We start from the raw sequence: 21,034 nt of genomic DNA, 5'->3' as shown, positions 1-21,034 counted from the left end.
CAAAACACTTTGTGGTTCCACTTCAGGAGCTGAGCAGTCAGTGAGACATGCGAGAGATACCGTTCAGCAGTTTTGGAGGGAGAAATTTCACAAGTCGACTGGAGCCGAGCCTCCATGGTTAAGCATTGAATGGCAGCTTTTCCACGGTCCGAAGATAGTGAGCTTCAACAATTGTGCAAGCAAAATGTTAACATGCCACTGCAGAGAGCCATTTCTCAAGGTGTTTACATGCTCCATTAAGGGGTAAACACATGGTGTATCTATGTTATAAGGGACATATTGCAGTTGTTTGTGAATACTAGAGTCTACAGTAGAGTACATTTCTCTAGGTTTAAGTTTGAGCCAATAAGGTTTGAAGAGGCCAAAATGTCTCTGACAGCTCATGACACAAGGACAAACTCAATGATGTTTTGTGTCATCCAAATGCAGCATTTGTTTTGTCTTTCTGCTCTGGGTTCATGGATTTCACTGTGTACTTATCCTTTCCATCTGATGTCCCTCTCGTCTTGCCGATTCCTGCACTACTTCGCTTTTTTATGGCTATATTAGTAATAATAATAATTATTATGTTTGCTCAGAATGTTCATTCAATACTTTCATATGATCAACAAACACTTCTGGATCATGAACCAGAAGCTACACACATCTTCAAGCCTCCCAGATCAGGAATACTACATGTTCCCCGCACAGCAAGCTTACCTGTTGCAGCTGACTGAGATGACCGAAGGCAACATAGGTGATGAATAAGAGGAAGGAAAGGGGGACTCCAAGCTGGGCTGAAAAGATGGGCTACACAGCCTTCTCTTTCTAGTATCCTGATGGCTTATATCCAATTGCTGGTAGAAAAAAAACTTGAACACAGAGCAACTCTTCAATCACAGAGGGGCATCAGGGAATGCTGTGTCTTTGTTTTTACAGAAACATGGCGTGCGAATAATACACTCAACTCTGCTATACAACCAGACGGCTTTTTCATTTTCCGCATGGATCGAACGGCGGAGTCTGGTAAGAGTAGGTGTGGGAGGGGTATTTTTTCCTGTCAACAGTTCCTGTCGTACCGAAGTTGAAAACGGCTCAAGCTCCTGTTCACCTGACCTGGAGCTTCTGATGCTAAAATGCCAACCCCACTATGCTGAGGGAATTCACCTGTGTTATTATCACAGCTGTGTACATACCACCACAAGCAAACACCATGGCCCAGCCAGAGTCCTGACTTGAACTCGAACGAACAATTGCGCTGGAGGAGATTGCCGCCGTTTTACGGTCTCCTAGCCAGTGGTGCTATTATGTGGGTTTTTTTTTTCGCGATATTTGTAAATTATTTTGGACATAATGTTTCCGCAACCGTATCTTACGGCAGAAAATAGCTTCTAGATATCAGGACAGCGATCACTCACCTCGGATAAGACAAGATTTTTTCAACAACAAAAACAACAGCAGCATCAAGCAGGACTCACGATTTTCTCCAAACACCCCACAGGGCAGACATCCTAATTATTCGCAAAAGAAAGTGATGCAGAGGAAGAAGAGCCGGATGCCTAGTCTGGACCTGCAGAAGGCAACAATATTACTCGCCAACGTGCAGTCATTGGACAATAAACTACACGAGGTACATTCATGAATATCCTACCAACGGGACATAAAAAACTGTAATATCCTATGTTTCATGGAATCGTGGCTGAATGACGACATGGATATTCAGCTAGCGGGATACACGCTGCACCGGCAGGATAGAACAGCACACTCCAGTAGGACCAGGGGGGGCGTTCTGTGCATATTTGTAAACAACAGCCGGTGCACGAAATCTAAGGAAGTCTCTAGATTTTGCTCGCCTGAGGTAGAGTATATTATGATAAATTGCAGGCCACACTACTTGCCTAGAGAGTTCTCAGCTATACTTTCCGTGGGTGTTTACTTACCACCACAGACAGATGCTGGCACTAAGACCGCACTCAGCCAGCTGTTTAAGGAAATAAGCAAACAGGAAACCACTCACCCAGAGACGGTGCTCCTAGTGGCTGGAGACTTTAATGCAGGGAAACTTAAAACAGTTCTACCAAATCTCTATCAACATGTTAAATGTGCAACCAGAGGGAATTTATTTTCTAGATCACCTGTTCTCCACACACAGAAAGGTATACAGAGCTCTCCCTCACCCTCCATTTGGTAAATCCGACCACAACTCTATAGTCCTGATTCCTGCTTACAAGCAAAAATGAAAGCAGAAAGCACCAGTGACTCAATCTATAAAAAAAATGGTCAGATGAAGCAGATGCTAAACTACAGGACTGTTTTGCTATCACAGACTGGAATATGTTACAGGAATTCTTCCGATGACAATGAGAAATACACTACATCAGTCACTGGCTTTATCAATAAGTGCATCGGGGACGTCGTCCCCACAGTGACTGTACATACCCCAACCAGAAGTCATGGATTACAGGCAACATTCGCACTGAGCTAAAGGGTAGAGCTGCCGCTTTCAAGGTGCGGGACTCTAACCCGGAAGCTTACAAGAAATCCCGCTATGACCTGCGACAAACTATCAAAAAGGCAAAGCGTCAATACAGGGCTAAGATTGAATCATACTACACCGGCTCCGACGCGGCAGGGCTTGCATACTATTACAGACTACAAAGGGAAGCACAGCTGCGAGCTGCCCAGTGACATGAGCCTACCAAGCGAGCTAAATCACTTCTATGCTCGCTTCGAGGCAAGCAACACTGAGGCATGCATGAGAGCATCAGCTGTTCAGGACGACTGTGTGATCACGCTCTCCGTAGCCGACGTAAGACCTTTAAACAGGTCAACATTCACAAGGCTGCGGGGCCATATGGATTACCAGAGCATGTGCTCCGGGCATGTGCTGACCAACTGGCAGGTGTTTTCACTGACATTTTCAACATGTCCCTGATTGAGTCTGTAATACCAACATGCTTCAAGCAGACCACCATAGTCCCTGTGCCCAAGAACACAAAGGGAACCTGCCTAAATGACTACAGACCCGTGGCACTCACGTCCGTAGCCATGAAGTGCTTTGAAAGGCTGGTAATGGCTCTCATCAACACCATTATCCCAGAAACCCTAGACCCACTCCAATTCGCATACCGCCCAAACAGATCCACAGATGATGCAATCTCTAATGCACTCCACACTGCCCTTTCCCACCTGGACAAAAGGAACACCTATGAGAGAATGCTATTCATTGACTACAGCTCAGCATTCAAAACCATAGTACCCTCAAAGCTCATCACTAAGCTAAGGACCCTGGGACTAAACACCTCCCTCTGCAACTGGATCCTCGACTTCCAGACGGGCCGCCCCCAGGTGGTGAGGGTAGGTAGCAACACATCTGCCACGCTGATCCTTAACGCTGGAGCTCCACAGGGGTGCGTGCTCAGTCTCCTCCGGTACTCCCTGTTCACCCAAGACTGCATGGCCAGGCACGAGTCCAACACCATCATTAAGTTTGCAGACGACACAACAGTGGTAGGCCTGATCACCGACAACGACGAGACCGCCTATAGCGAGAAGGTCAGAGACCTGTCCGGGTGGTGCCAGAATAACAACCTATTCCTTAATGTAACCAAGACTAAGGAGATGATTGTGGACTACATGAAAAGGAGAACCGAGCACGCCCCCATTCTCATCGACGGGGCTGTAGTGGAGCAGGTTGAGAGCTTCAAGTTCCTTGTTGTCCACATCACCAACAAACTAGAATGGTCCAAACACACCAAGACAGTTGTGAAGACACGAAAAAGCCTATTCCCCCTCAAGAAACTAAAAGGATTTTTCATGGGTCCTCATATCCTCAAAAGGTTCTACTGCTGCAACATCGAGAGCATCCTGACCGGTTGCATCACTGCCTGGTACGGCAATTGCTCGGCCTCCGACCGCAAAGCACTACAGAGGGTAGTGCGTATGGCCCAGTACATCACTGGGGCTAAGCTGCCTGCCAACCAGGACCTCACCGCCTGGTACGGCAACTGCTCCGCCCTCAACCGTAAGGCTCTCCAGAGGGTAGTGAGGACTGCACAACGCATCACCGGGGGCAAACTACCTGCCCTCCAGGACACCTACACCACCCGTTGTTACAGGAAGGCCATAAAGATCATCAAGGACATCAACCACCCGAACCACTGCCTGTTCACCCCGCTATCATCCAGAAGGCGAGGTCAGTACAGGTGCATCAAAGCTGGGACCGAGAGACTGAAAAACAGCTTCTATCTCAAGGCCATCAGACTGTTAAACAGCCACCACTAACACTGAGTGGCTGCTGCCAACACACTGTCATTGACACTGACCCAACTCCAGCCATTTTAATAATGGGAATTGATGGGAAATGATGTAAATATATCACTAGCCACTTTAAACAATGCTACCTTATATAATGTTACTTACCCTACATTATTCATCTCATATGCATATGTATATACTGTACTCTACATCATCGACTGCATCCTTATGTAACACATGTATCACTAGCCACTTTAACTATGCCACTTTGTTTACTTTGTCTACACACTCATCTCATATGTATATACTGTACTCGATACCATCTACTGTATGCTGCTCTGTACCATCACTCATTCATATATCCTTATGTACATGTTCCTTATCCCCTTACACTGTGTATAAGACAGTAGTTTTGGAATTGTTAGTTAGATTACTTGTTGGTTATCACTGCATTGTCGGAACTAGAAGCACAAGCATTTCGCTACACTCGCATTAACATCTGCTAACCATGTGTATGTGACAAATAAAATTTGATTTGATTTGATTTGACCTCTACACCAGGCGGTGTCAGAGGAAGGCCCTTAAAATTGTCAAAGACCTCAGCCACCCCAGTCATAGACTGTTCTCTCTACTACCGCATGGCAAGCGGTACCGGAGTGCCAAGTCTAGGACAAAAAGGCTTCTCAACAGTTTTTACCCTCAAGCCATAAGACTCCTGAACAGGTTATCAAATGGCTACCCGGACTATTTGCATTGTGTGTACCTCAATCAGCCGGATTAACTGGTGCCTGTATGTAGCCTCTCTACTGTTATAGCCTTGCTACGGTATATAGCGTCACTCCTGTCTTTTTACTGTTGTTTTATTACTTTACTTACCTATTGTTCACCTAATACATTTTTTTTGCACTGTTGGTTAGAGCCTGTAAGTAAGCATTTCACTGTAAGGTCTACACCTGTTGTATTCGGCGCACATGACAAATAAACTTCGATTTGATTTGATTTGAAAGAGAGAGGATATTCCCAAATGTGTTATGTTTAATTTTATCATTCATCAGGAAGCACTTGTGGCTAAACTCAAAGATTATGTCTTACAAAATGTGATGCAGCAAGTCGTGCACGTGGTGAAAATTATTATTGCGAGGGCACTGAATCACCAGCAATTCCGCAAGTTGCTGGAGGATACCAGACAGAATACAGCGACATATTTCACAATGAGGTGAGATGGAAGTCTCGTGGCAGAGTCTTGGAAAGCGCCAGAGCTGAATGATCCACAGTGGATATTAAAGCTGGCTTTTTAACTGACATCACCTGCCACCTGAACATTGGGAATCTTGCTGGAATAGAGAGTGAGATAGTGTAGCTAGAGGCAAATGACACACAGCAAGGTGAACTAAGATCAGGTGTTACCCACTTCTGGAGCCTTGTGTCAGACACAGAGTATCCACTTCTGAAGCAGTGTGTGCAAAAGGTGACATTGTTTGTCAGCACTTATTCATGTGAAGCAACATTTTCAACAATGAACATTGTGAATCAAAAACAGAGAAACAGACTGACCAATGCACACCTGTCACAATGATAGCAACAGCAGACTATACATTTTGAATGAATTCAGTCAAGGAGCAGAAGAGAAATTTCTGCTCATCCAACCACTGAGGTAACCCTTTCCATGGGTCTTATACATGTGATGTAGCCTATTTGATGTGTATATGTATATATGTGTGATGTGTTGTACATTGAATAAAATGCATGTGCTCTATTGCTCTCAATTGGCTCTCAATTGATAATTGATCATATTGGAATAAAAATAACCACAAATTAAAGATCTGTGTGGTCCTCCAAATGATTGTCTCAACCCAAAGTGGCCCTCAACCAACTCTAGAGAGTAACACTGCTAATAATTCTACACTGCTAATAATTCTAGAATACTGCTGTAAATTACTGAACATTTTCAAGATAAAGGTCATTTTCTCACACATTTCAAACAGACATAGCTCAAAAACAAGTTAACTTAATTTTAAAGAGCACAACCTCTTCTTTAATATGACAAGACATCCATGTCAATAGGAATAACGCTCATTTTGAAATCCATTGTGTAAAGGCACTCAATATCAAAAAATTACTCACTCTAAATGTACCAAGTATAATATACAGTGGGGCAAAAAAGTATTTAGTCAGCCACCAATTGTGCAAGTTCTCCCACTTAAAAAGATGAGAGAGGCCTGTAATTCTCATCATAGGTACACTTGAACTATGACAGACAGAATGAGAGAAAAAATCCAGAAAATCACATTGTAGGATTTTTAATGAATTTATTTGCAAATTATGGTGGAAAAACAGTCATGACCATAAGGTTTGAGAATGACACAAATATTAATTTTCACAAGTTTGTTGCTTCAGTGTCTTTAGATATTTTTGTCAGATGTTACTATGGAATACTGAAGTATATATATAATAACAAACAATTCATAAGTGTCAAAGGCATTTATTGACAATTACATGAAGTTGATGCAAAGAGTCATTATTTGCAGTGTTGACCCTTCTTTTTCAAGACCTCTGCAATCCACCCTGGCATGCTGTTAATTAACTTCTGGGCCACATCCTGACTGATGGCAGCCCATTCTTGCATCATCAATGCTTGGAGTTTATCAGAATTTGCGGGTTTTTGTTTGTCCACCCGCCTCTTGAGGATTGACCACAAGTTCTCAATGGGATTAAGGTTTGGGGAGTTTCCTGGCCATGGACCCAAAATATTGATGTTTTGTTCCCCCGAGCCACTTAGTTATCACTTTTGCCTTATAGCAAGGTGCTCCATCATGCTGGAAAAGGCATTGTTCGTCACCAAAGTGTTCCTGGATGGTTGGGAGAAGTTTCTCTCGGAGGATGTGTTGGTACCATTCTTTAGTTATGGCTGTGTTCTTAGGCAAAATTGTGAGTGAGCCCACTCCCTTGGCTGAGAAGCAACCCCACACATGAATGATCTCAGGATGCTTTACTGTTGGCACGACACAGGACTTATGATAGCGCTCATAACCTTGACTTCACCGGACAAGCTTTTTTTCCGGATGCCCCAAACAATCAGAAAGGGTATTCATCAGAGAAAATGACTTTACCCCAGTCCTCAGCAGTCCAATCCCTGTACCTATTGCAGAATATCAGTCTGTCCCTGATGTTTTTCCTGGAGAGAAGTGGCTTCTTTGCTGCCCTTCTCGACACCAGGCCATCCTCCAAAAATATTTGCCTCACTGTGCATGCAGATGCACTCACACCTGCTTGCAGCCATTCCTAAGCAAGCTCTGTATTGTTGGTGCCCTGATCCCGCAGCTGAATCAAATTTAGAAGACAGTCCTGGCGCTTGCTGGACTTTCTTGGGCGCCCTGAAGCCTTCTTCACAACAATTGAACCGCTCTCCTTGAAGTTCTTGATGATCTGATAAATGGTTGATTTAGGTGTAATCTTACTGGCAGCAATATCCTTGCGGGTGAAGCCCTTTTTGTACAAAGCAATGATGACGGCATGTGTTTCCTTTTAGGTAACCATGATTGACCGAGGAAGAACAATGATTCCATGCACCTTTTGAAACTTCCAGTCTGTTATTCAAACTCAATCAGCATGACAGAGTGATCTCCAGCCTTGTCCTCGTCAACACTCACACCTGTGTTAACGAGAATCACTGACATGATGTCAGCTGGTCCTTTTGTGGCAGGGCTGAAATGCAGTGGAAATGTTTTTGGGGAGATTCAGTTAATTTGAATGGCAAAGAGGGACTTTGCAATTAATTGCAATTCATCTGATCTCTCTTCATAACATTCTGGAGTATATGCAAATTGCCATTATACAAACTGAGGCAGCAGACTTTGTGAAAATTAGTATTTGTGTAATTCTCACAACTTTGGGCCACGACTGTACTGTGATCCCAGAAATGTTCCATACGCACAAAATGCTTATTCATCTCAAATTTGGTGCACACATTTGTTTACATCTCTGTTTGTGAGAAGTTATCCTGACAGGTGTGACATATCAAAAAGCAAGATCATTACACAGTAGCACCTTGTGCTGAGGACAATAAAAGGCCAATAAAATGTGCAGTTTTGTCACTGTAACGTATACGCTGGGAGTCGGAAAGCAAGTGCAGGCAGTGAATTTAATAATAAACGGAACATATAACAATTATAAGAAACCCGAGTAGCATATAAACATGAAACACATAGTCAATACTGCCTGGGGAATGGAACTAAGGAGGTGACATACAGTGGGGCAAAAAAGTATTTAGTCAGCCACCAATTGTGCAAGTTCTCCCACTTAAAAAGATGAGAGAGGCCTGTAATTTTCATCATAGGTACACTTAGGTACACTTCAACTATACCAGACATGTCACCCATTGAGCATGTTAGGGATGCTCTAGATCAGGCATTTTAAAACTGGGGTACAATGCCGTCGGGGGTACGCCAAATCAAAATTTGATTCACATTTACAAACAGTCCAGTTATATTTTCCAACAGGGCAATACATTTGGGTGAGGTTTTTTCTCCCATCGGAATAGCCTCATTTCACTCCCAAAACTAAAATTAAACCATCAAACTGTCCGTATGTAGCCAAACGTAGCTGCTGCTCATGTTGGTATCTCGACTGATGGCGCAAAAGCCATGACAGGGAGACATAGTGGTAATGTGCGTGCAAGCAGTTGCTCCTGACGCCACTTGGGTACACTGCAGCACCACTGAGAGGTTCTTGCTGCCAAGGGATTGCCTGACAGCTTGAAAGACGTTTTGGACACTACAGTGAAAATGGTTAACTTTGTTAAAGCAAGACACCTAAACTCTTGTGTATTTTCTGCACTATGCAATGGTATGGGCAGTGGCCATGTAACGCTTTTACAACATACAGAAGTGCGCTGGTGAACAAGGGGCAAAGTATTGCCATGTTTTTTTAAATTGAGAGACAAGCTTAAACTTTCTTATAACTGACCACAATTTTCACTTGTCTGACCGCTTGCATGATGACGAGTTTCTCACAAGACTGGTGATGTTTTTTCTCGCCTGAATGATCTGAAACTAGGATTACAGGGACTCTCTGCAACTATATTCAATGTGCGGGACAAAATTGAGGCTATGATTAAGAGGTTGGAGCTCTTCTCTGTCTGCATTAACAAGGACAACACACAGGGCTTGCCATCTTTGTACGATTTTTTGTGTGCAAATGAACTCAAGCTTACGGACAATGTGAAATGTGATATAGCGAAGCACCTGAGTGAGTTGGGTGCGCAGGTACTTTCCCTAAATGGGTAACACAAACAACTGGATTCGTTATCCCTTTCATGCCCTGCCTCCAGTCCACTTACCCATATCTGACCTAACACTGCAGAGTTATCTGCATCCTTTCAAGCATACCCTTCTCATTAACCTGTGGTGAGTTATTCACTATTTTTGATGAGCAAATAAGGTTATATATGTAAGATGGTTAAATAAAGAGCAAAATCATTGATTATTATTATTATTATATTATTTGTGCCCTGGTCCTATAAGTGCTCTTTGTCACTTCCCACGAGCCAGGTTGTGCCCAAAACGCACTAATTTCTATGTTTAATAAATGTATCGTATAGTGTGTGTGGCAGGCTTACAATGATGGCAAAAAACAATATTTGAGAGTTTGCTGACCCTAGTGGTAGAGGGGGTATGCAGATGAAAGTCTAATGTTTGAAGGGGTACGGGACTATAAAACATTTGGGAACCACTGTTCTAGATCGATGTGCATGATAGCGTGTTCCAGTTTCCCCCAATATCCAGCAACTTCGCACAGCCATTGAAGAGGAGTGGGACAACAATCCACAGGCCACAGGTCACAATCAACAGCCTGATCAACTCTATGTGAAGGAGATGTGTCGCACTGCATGAGGCAAATGGTGGTCACACCAGATACTGACTGGTTTTCTTATCCAAGCCCCTACTCTTTTTTTTAAAGGTATCTGTGACCAATATATCTGTATATCGTATATCTGTATTCCCAGTCATGTGAAATCCATAGATTAGGGCTTAATGAATTTATGTAAAAATCTTTGGAATTGTTGTATGTTGCGTTTATATTTTTGTTCAGTGTATATAATTACATTTACATTATAGTCTTTAACCTAATTATTTACCTAGCTACTAAAATCAAAGCTAGCAAAACCCAACTTACTTTTATAACCGACATTCTTGAGCCTATCACTTTGGCTAGCTACAAAGTATTCACCTGGTTGCTCCATAACTCTAGCTTTCAGGTGCAATGCTCGCTCACTCTTTCTTGTTTAGTTTCCTGCAATATTCCAGAGACATATACAGAATACCATACTTCTGAACTTTTTGGCATCCATGGTAGGAGTATAAATTAATTTAACCAATTATACACTTCAACAGTGTTTACCACTCCTTCTCCTGAGACATCAATGATTACACACTGTAACTATGCAATAGACAATAAACATGATTTAGGTAAAGGCTCATTTGTAATTTATATTAAAAAAACAGTACACTACACTTCCTATGAATATCTAACTCCCTTCATCCGCATTAATCTGAGGACACAGGATAGGTGTCATATTCCAATGAAACACTTCATTTCAACCAGTGGTGAATGTGAAACGCTTTATTGAAAGTTCATTATCCAGGTGTTATAAATACATAATACATGCATTATAAATATTATAATTGTGATATTATATTATAAATACAAGTTCAATCCGTACTTCAATGCACATATGGTGTGTATTATAAAAAATAGGAACAAAGAGGTGGGGAGAGAAGTGTAGAAGACAGAAAAGGAAAGAGGTAGAACAGAGGAGCAGGGAAGACAGCATATGATTAATGAATCACAGTGCTACCCTAATATTCTCTCAGTTCATCACAATTACAGTGTCTCTAGCGGTGTCTCCTAACCAGCCTTGGGCTCCCAGTCGGCCCAAAGGTTATCTGAAGAACGGGTGAGGTGGTGATGACGGGACTGGCTTCCTCTCTCACATCAAAACATACCTGCAGACGAGAGACAGATGGATAGAGAGAGATTATGAATAACCTTTGTTTTTTTTATTCTAACATAGTCAGTCATTATAATCATCAGGAGGTGAAATGTAAAACTGACATTGGATCATTAGCTCTGGACTACTACATCTCTATTGTTTTCACTATATATTTTACCTCTTGGGGATGTCATTCGAAAACATAATGTTAACTTTCACTGCTATGCGGATGACACACAGCTGTACATTTCAATGAAACATGGTGAAGCCCCAAAATTGCCCTCGCTAGAAGCCTGTGTTTCAGACATAAGGAAGTGGATGGCTGCAAACGTTTTACTTTTAAACTCGGACAAAACAGAGATGCTTGTTCTAGGTCCCAAGAAACAAACAGATCTTCTGTTGAATCTGACAATTAATCTTAATGGTTGTACAGTCGTCTCAAATAAAACTGTGAAAGACCTCGGCGTTACTCTGGAACATGATCTCTCTTTTGAAGAACATATCAAGACCATTTCAAGGACAGCTTTTTTCCATCTACATAACATTGCAAAAATCAGAAACTTTCTGTCCAAAAATGATGCAGAAAAATTATTCCATGCTTTTGTCACTTCTAGGTTAGACTACTGCAATGCTCTACTTTCCGGCTACCCGGATAAAGCACTAAATAAACTTCAGTTAGTGCTAAATACGGTTGCTAGAATCCTGACTAGAACCAAACATTTGATCACTGGCTTCCTGTCAAAGCAAGGGCTGATTTCAAGGTTTTACTGCTAATCTACAAAGCATTACATGGGCTTGCTCCTACCGATCTCTCTGATTTGGTCCTGCCGTACATACCTACACGTACGCTACGGTCACAAGACGCAGGCCTCCTAATTGTCCCTAGAATTTCTAAACTAACAGCTGGAGGCAGGGCTTTCTCCTATAGAGCTCCATTTTTTATGGTATGGTCTGCCTACCCATGTCAGAGACGCAAACTCGGTCTCAACCTTTAAGTCTTTACTGAAGACTCATCTCTTCAGTGGGTCATATGATTGAGTGTAGTCTGGCCCAGGAGTTGGAAGGTGAACGGAAAGGCTCTGAAGCAGCGAACCGCCCTTGCTGTCTCTGCCTGGCCGGTTCCCCTCTTTCCACTGGGATTCTCTGCCTCTAACCCTATTACAGGGGCTGAGTCACTGGCTTACTGGGGCTCTCTCATGCCGTCCCTGGAAGGGGTGCGTCACCTGAGTGGGTTGATTCACTGATGTGGTCATCCTGTCTGGGTTGGCGCCCCCCCCTTGGGTTGTGCAATGGCGGAGATCTTTGTGGGCTATACTCAGGCTTGTCTCAGGATGGTAAGTTGGTGGTTGAAGATATCCCTCTAGTGGTGTGGGGGCTGTGCTTTGGCAAAGTGGGTGAGGTTATATCCTTCCTGTTTGGCCCTGTCCGGGGGTGTCCTCGGATGGGGCCACAGTGTCTCCTGACCCCTCCTGTCTCAGCCTCCAGTATTTATGCTGCAGTAGTTTATGTGTCGGGGGGCTAGGGTCAGTTTGTTATATCTGGAGTACTTCTCCTGTCCTATTCGCTGTCCTGTGTGAATTTACGTGTGCTCTCTTTAATTCTCTCTCTCGGAGGACCATGCCTGAAGACTACCTGACATGATGACTCCTTGCTGTCCCCAGTCCACCTGGCCGTGCTGCTGCTCCAGTTTCAACTGTTCTGTCTTATTATTATTGGACCATGCTGGTCATTTATGAACATTTTAACATCTTGGCCATGTTCTGTTATAATCTCCACCCGGCACAGCCAGAAGAGGACTGGCCACCCCACATAGCCTTTCTTCCTAGGTTTTGGCCTTTCTAGGGCGTTTTTTCTAGCCACCGTGCTTCTACACCTGCATTGCTTGCTGTTTGGGGTTTTAGGCTGGGTTTCTGAACAGCACTTTGAGATATCAGCTGATGTACGAAGGGCTATATAAATACATTTGATTTGATATCTGTATTTCAATATAAAGCATCTTTAATAATACTTCCTGTATAATATAAACTGACCTTGGATCATTAGCTCTGGGACTACTGCATCTCTATCTGTATTGCAATGTAAAGCTTCTCTTTCATAATACTTCCAGTATGTCATTGATAACACATCATGATAACATTGGATAGATACATGTACAACATTTGGCAATAGCAGGATCATATCAAGGATAGCTTCACAAATTAATAGATAAATACCACTTGAAGCTTGATGATGATGACTTGATCATTTGAATCAGCTGTGTAGTGTTAAGGCAAAAACAAAAAAGTATACCCCTTTGAGTACCCAGGACCAGGGCTGAGAACCCCTGCTCTACAATCGGGAACTCTTAATCTGCAGACAGGCTTTCACAGCTCTCTGTATCTGAGGACAGAAAACCTATATTATATTATATTATTATTAAAACCTCACAAGAAATAGACTACATAAAAGTACCTGCTCAATCCAGACTAACCTACTCTCTCACTTTGAAAGCTGGGCCTGCTGTCCTTTCATCTTAATCCAAAAAATACAAATGTTTGCCATTATCAACAGTGGCACTGGGGCTAAAACAATAACCTACATAGTGTGCGAGGATGGCACCTAAAAAGGCTGAAGATTCATAACTAAATCGAAGAGCATAATTTTAATCATAGGTACACTTACACTTCAACTATGACAGACAAAATGAGAAAAGAAATCCAGAAAATCACATTGTAGGATTTTTTAAATGAATTTATTTGCAAATTATGGTGGAAAATAAGTATTTGGTCAATAACAAAAGTTTACCTCAATACTTTGTTATCTACCCTTTGTTGGCAATGACAGAGGTCAAACGTTTTCTGTAAGTCTTCACAAGGTTTTCACACACTGTTGCTGGTATTTTGGCCCATTCCTCCATGCACATCTCCTCTAGAGCAGTGATGTTTTGCGGATGTTGCTGGGCAACACGGACTTTCAACTCCCTCCAAAGATTTTCTATGGGGTTGAGATCTGGACACTGGCTAGGCCACTCCAGGACCTTGAAATGCTTCTTACGAAGCCACTCCTTCATTGCCCGGGCGGTGTGTTTGGGATCATTGTCATGCTGAAAGACCCAGCCACGTTTCATCTTCAATGCCCTTGCTGATGGAAGGAGGTTTTCACTCAAACTCTCACTATACATGGCCCCATTCATTCTTTCCTTTACACGGATCAGTTGTCCAGGTCCCTTTGCAGAAAAACAGCCCCAAAGCATGATGTTTCCAACCCCATGCTTCACAGTAGGTATGGTGTTATTTGGATGCAACTCAGCATTCTTTGTTACTTTGGTCCCAGCTCTCTGCAGGTCATTCACTAGGTCCCTGCATGTAGTTCTGGGATTTTTGCTCACCGTTCTTGTGATCATTTTGACCCCACGGGGTGAGATCTTGCGTGGGAGGGAGATTATCAGTGGTCTTGTATGTCTTCCATTTCCTAAAAATTGCTCCCACAGTTGATTTCTTCAAACCAAAGTTTCTAACAACCTGCTTATACATTGGTGCGGCTGGCTTCCGGGTTGGATGCGCGCTGTGTTAAGAAGCAGTGCGGCTTGGTTGGGTTGTGTATCGGAGGACGCATGACTTTCAACCTTCGTCTCTCCTGAGCCCGTACAGGAGTTGTAGCTATGAGACAAGATAGTAGCTACTAAATAATTGGATTCCACGAAATTGGGGAGAAAAAGAGGTAAAATTCACAAAAAAATAAAAATAATAATGAATCCTACAATGTGATTTTCTGGATTTTTTTTCTCATTTTGTCTGTCATAGTTGAAATGTACCTATGATAAAAATTACAGGCCTCTCTCATCTTTTTAAGTGGGAGAACTTGCACAATTGGTGGCTGACTAAATACTTTTTTGCCCCAGTTGACTATTTCTCTCCATCTCTTTATCTTTCCCCACCCCCTTTCCATTGTGTAACAAGCCGTCATATCGTGTCAGTCCACCAGAGACTTTTATCCCATGTAAGTGTGCATTGGTATTCTGTGTTATTATTTAGTTAGTTAATAAATAAATCAATGTGTAGTACTCAATATTCAAAAGGCTAAGGTTCTTGGGATCCAAGGATTATGCACCGTTCAGAACGAGACTGATGATGTAATAATTGACAGATGTAAGAGATATCTGTATATCTTTAGAGTTTAAGTCGGGAAATAGTAACTCGTTAAACATCTTTTCCCGTGGTGCCCCAAATTCCTAATGAGTTAATTGTTACATGATTCATTTAATCAAGTAACAATTAAACATTAGTTTGATAAATAACAGTCATCAGATTAATGATAGTCACGTCACGACAAGGGCTTAGTTGGAACAAAATACTCCAATTCCTGAAGGCACTCCAGTGTATCGAACTTGTTCTTCATCTGATGAGGAGTAGGAAGGATCAGACCAAAATGTAGCGTTGTAACTGTCCATGATAATTTATTATATCAGAACACTAAAAATACAAAATAACAAAGTGAGGGAAAGAAATAAAAATTGAAACAGTTCTGTATGGTGAAAACACAGACACAGAAAACAACTACCCACAAACACCAGGTGGGAACAGGCTACCTAAGTATGGTTCTCAATCAGAGACAACGATTGACAGCTGCCTCTGATTGTGTCATGTATTGTCATATTATGTCTTGTTCCTGTTCTTTCTCTTCACTCAGTCTCCCTCTGCTGGTCGTATTAGGTTACCTTCTCTTCCTTTCCTTCCCCCAGCTGTCCCTCATCTTCTCTAACTACCTCGTTCACCCTTTTCCCACCTGTTCCCTTTTTCCCTCTGATTAGGTCTCTATTTCTCTCTCTGTTCCTGCTTCTGTCTTTGTCAGATTCTCGTTTGAGTTTCTCATGCCAGAACCAAACTATCGTCTTGTTTGCTTCACCATTGTCCCGTCCTGTCGGAATCTACCTGTTCTTCTGATGCTACATGTGATCAGGTACCTCTGTCCACTACGACCCGCGCCTACCCAGAGAGACCAGCAGTCTGTCGCCTCTCACCCAACTATTATCCTCGGCTGCTAAGAAGGGGACTCTAAACCCAGCTATTCTCCTCTGCTGCAAGAAGGGGACTCTTCTGTAATATTCAGAGGGACTTTATTATTCTTTTGTCGCCCTCTCTGCGGGTTGTCTATTTTGCCATTTTTATACATCTGAAGAGGATCTATGTCTTCCCTGTGATTTGACATTAAAAGACTCTGTATCTGTTAAACCGCTTTTGGGTCCTCACTCACGTGCATAACAGAAGAATCTGACCAAGAATGGACCCAGCGACTTCGGATCCTCTCCACTCGGCCGTCGAGATCCAGGGAGCGATGCTAGGCAGACACGAGCAGGAATTGTCTGTTGCTCGACATGCCGTTGAGACCCTGGCCGCCCAAGTCTCCAACCTCACTAAACAGATTCACCATCTCCGCCTCGATCCACCGGCCACTTCCAGGGCTTCCGAATCTCCGGAGCCCAGAATCAATAACCCGCCGTGTTACTCTGGGGAGCCCACTGAATGCCGCTCGTTCCTCACCCAGTGTGATATTGTGTTTTCTCTCCAGCCCAACACGTAATCCAGGAGCACAGCTCGTATCGCCTACGTCATATCTCTCCTTACTGGACGGGCTCGTGAGTGGGGCACGGCAATCTGGGAGGCGAGGGCTGAGTGTACTAACCAGTATCAGGACTTTAAGGAGGAGATGATACAGGTTTTTGATCGTTCTGTTTTTGGGGAGGAAGCTTCCAGGGTCCTGTCTTCCCTATGTCAAGGTAATCGGTCCATAACAGATTACTCTATTGAGTTTCGCACTCTTGCCGCCTCCAGTGATTGGAACGAGCCGGCTTTGCTCGCTCGTTTTCTGGAGGGTCTCCGCGCAGAGGTAAAGGATGAGATTCTCTCCCGGGAGGTTCCTTCCAGCGTGGATTCCTTGATTGAACTCGCTATTCGCATAGAGCGATGGGTAGATCTTCGTCGCCGAGCTCGTGGAAAGGAGCTTGCGTTCTCCATTGCCCCCCTCTCCGCATCACTACCATCTTCCTCCGCCGGCTCGGGTGCTGAGCCTATGCAGCTGGGGGAGCTGCAGCTGGGGGGTATCCGCATCTCGGCTAAGGAGAGGGAACGGAGAATCACCAACCGCCTCTGTCTCTATTGCGGTTCCGCTGGTCATTTTGTCACTTCATGTCCAGTAAAAGCCAGAGCCCATCAGTAAGCGGAGGGCTACTGGTGAGCGCTACTACTCTGGTCACTCCTTCAAGATCCTGCACTACCTTGTCGGTCCATCTACGCTGGACCGGTTCGTCTGCTTCCTGCAGTGCCTTGATAGACTCTGGGGCGGAGGGCTGTTTTATGGACGAGACCTGGGCTCGGGAACATGACATTCCTCTCAGACAGTTAAGGGAGCCCACGGCCTTGTTCGCTTTGGATGGTAGTTCTCTCCCCAGGATTCAGCGTGAAACGCTACCTTTAATCCTCACTGTCTCTGGTAATCATAGCGAGACCATTTCTTTTCTAATTTTTCGTTCACCTTTTACACCTGTTGTTTTGGGCCATCCCTGGCTAGTTTGTCATAATCTTTCTATTAATTGGTCTAGTAATTCTATCCTCTCCTGGAACGTCTCTTGTCATGTGAAATGTTTAATGTCTGCTATCCCTCCTGTTTCCTCTGTCTCTTCTTCACAGGAGGAGCCTGGTGATTTGACGGGGGTGCCGGAGGAATATCACGATCTGCGCACGGTGTTCAGTCGGTCCAGGGCCACCTCTCTTCCTCCGCACCGGTCGTATGATTGTAGTATTGACCTCCTTCCGGGAACCACTCCCCCCCGGGGTAGACTATACTCTCTGTCGGCTCCCAAACTTAAGGCTCTCGAAGATTATTTGTCTGTAGCTCTCGACGCCGGTACCGTAGTCCCCTCCTCCTCTCCCGCCGGAGCGGGGGGTTTTTTTGTTAAGAAAAAGGACGGGACCCTGCGCCCCTGCGTAGATTATCGAGGGCTGAATGACATAACAGTTAAGAATCGTTATCCGCTCCCTCTTATGTCTTCAGCCTTCGAGATCCTGCAGGGAGCCAGGTTTTTCACTAAGTTGGACCTTCGTAACGCTTAACATCTCGTGCGCATCAGGGAGGGGGACGAGTGGAAAACGGCATTTAACACTCCGTTAGGGCACTTTGAATACCGGGTTCTTCCTTTCGGCCTCGCTAACGCTCCAGCTGTCTTTCAGGCATTAGTCAATGACGTCCTGAGAGACATGCTGAACATCTTTGTTTTCGTTTACCTTGACGATATCCTTATTTTTTCACCGTCACTCCAGATTCATGTTCAGCACGTTCGACGTGTCCTCCAGCGCCTTTTAGAGAATTGTCTTTATGTGAAGGCTGAGAAGTGCACTTTTCATGCCTCCTCCGTCACATTTCTTGGTTCCGTTATTTCCGCGGAAGGCATTAAGATGGATCCCGCTAAGGTTCAAGCTGTCATTGATTGGCCCGTTCCTAAGTCACGTGTCGAGCTGCAGCGCTTTCTCGGCTTCGCGAATTTCTATCATCGATTCATCCGTAATTTCGGTCAGGTGGCAGCTCCTCTCACAGCCCTTACTTCTGTCAAGACGTGCTTTAAGTGGTCCGTTTCCGCCCAGGGAGCTTTTGATCTTCTCAAGAATCGTTTTACATCCGCACCTATCCTTGTTACACCTGACGTCTCTAGACCGTTTGTTGAGGCTGACGCGTCAGAGGTGGGCGTGGGAGCCATTCTCTCTCAGCGCTCCCTCTCTGACGACAAGGTCCATCCTTGCGCGTATTTTTCTCAGCGCCTTTCGCCGTCTGAACGTAACTATGATGTGGGAAACCGCGAACTGCTCGCCATCCGATTAGCCCTAGGCGAATGGCGACAGTGGTTGGAGGGGGCGACCGTTCCTTTTGTCGTTTGGACTGACCATAGGAACCTTGAGTACATCCGTTCTGCCAAACGACTTAATGCGCGTCAGGCTCGTTGGGCGCTGTTTTTTCGCTCATTTCGAGTTCATTATTTCTTATCGTCCGGGCTCTAAGAACACCAAGCCTGATGCTTTATCTCGTCTCTTCAGTTCGTCAGTAGTCTCCACCGACCCCGAGGGGATTCTCCCTGAGGGGCGTGTTGTCGGGTTGACCGTCTGGGGAATTGCGACGCAGGTAAAGCAAGCACTCACTCACACTCCGTCACCGCGCGCTTGTCCTAGGAACCTTCTTTTCGTTCCCGTTCCTACTCGTCTGGCCGTTCTTCAGTGGGCTCACTCTGCCAAGTTAGCCGGCCACCCCGGCGTTCGGGGTATGCTTGCTTCCATTCGCCAGCGTTTTTGGTGACCCACTCGGGATCGTGACACGCGTCGTTTCGTGGCTGCTTGTTCGGTCTGCGCGCAGACTAAGTCCGGTAACTCCCCTCCTGCCGGCCGTCTCAGACCGCTTCCCATTCCCTCTCGACCGTGGTCTCACATCGCCTTAGATTTTATCACCGGACTGCCTTCATCAGCGGGGAAGACTGTTATTCTTACGGTTGTCAATAGGTTCTCTAAGGCGACTCATTTTATTCCCCTCGCTAAGCTTCCTTCTGCTAAAGAAACGGCACAAATCATCATCGAGAATGTTTTCAGCAATTCACGTCTCAATTTTGGAGGGAGTTTTGCCGTTTGATTGGGGCTTCCGTCAGTCTCTCTTCCGGTTTTCACCCCCAGTCTAACGGTCAAGCAGAACGGGCCAATCAGACTATTGGTCGCATCTTACGCAGTCTTTCTTTTCGTAACCCTGCGTCTTGGGCAGAATACGCCCACAACTCGCTTCCTTCATCTGCGACCGGGCTATCTCCTTTTCAGAGTAGCCTCGGGTACCAGCCTCCGCTGTTCTCGTCTCAGCTCGCCGAGTCCAGCGTCCCCTCCGCTCAGGCTTTTGTCCAACGTTGTGAGCGCACCTGGAAGAGGGTCAGGTCTGCACTTTGCCGTTATAGGGCGCAGACTGTGAGAGCCGCTAATAAGCGTAGAACTAAGAGTCCTAGATATTGTCGCGGTCATAGAGTATGGCTCTCCACTCAAAACCTTCCCCTTAAGACAGCTTCTCGCAAGTTGACCCCGCATTTCATTGGTCCGTTCCGTATTTCTCAGATCATTAATCCTGTCGCTGTGCGACTTCTTCTCCCGCGATATCTTCATCGTGTCCACCCGGTCTTCCATGTCTCCTGTGTTAAGCCCGTTCTTCGCGCCCCCGCTCGTCTTCCCCCCCCCCATCCTTGTCGAGGACGCACCTATCTACAGGGTCCGTAAGATTTTGGACATGCGTTCTCGGGGCCGTGGTCATCAGTACTTAGTGGATTGGGAGGGGTACGGTCCTGAGGAAAGGAGTTGGGTTCCCTCTCGGGACGTGCTGGACCGTTCGCTGATCAATGATTTCCTCCGTTGCCGCCAGGTTTCCTCCTCGAGTGCGCCAGGAGGCGCTCGGTGAGTGGGGGGGTACTGTCATGTATTGTCATATTATGTCTTGTTCCTGTTCTTTCTCTTCACTCAGTCTCCCTCTGCTGGTCGTATTAGGTTACCTTCTCTTCCTTTCCTTCCCCCAGCTGTCCCTCATCTTCTCTAACTACCTCGTTCACCCTTTTCCCACCTGTTCCCTTTTTCCCTCTGATTAGGTCTCTATTTCTCTCTCTGTTCCTGCTTCTGTCTTTGTCAGATTCTCGTTTGAGTTTCTCATGCCAGAACCAAACTATCGTCTTGTTTGCTTCACCCTTGTCCCGTCCTGTCGGAATCTACCTGTTCTTCTGATGCTACATGTGATCAGGTACCTCTGTCCTCTACGACCCACGCC

The sequence above is a fragment of the Oncorhynchus gorbuscha genome, linkage group LG21 (genome assembly GCF_021184085.1).
Source record: "Oncorhynchus gorbuscha isolate QuinsamMale2020 ecotype Even-year linkage group LG21, OgorEven_v1.0, whole genome shotgun sequence".
Taxonomy (NCBI): Eukaryota; Metazoa; Chordata; class Actinopteri; order Salmoniformes; family Salmonidae; genus Oncorhynchus; species Oncorhynchus gorbuscha.
This window is presented reverse-complemented; position numbering follows the sequence as displayed.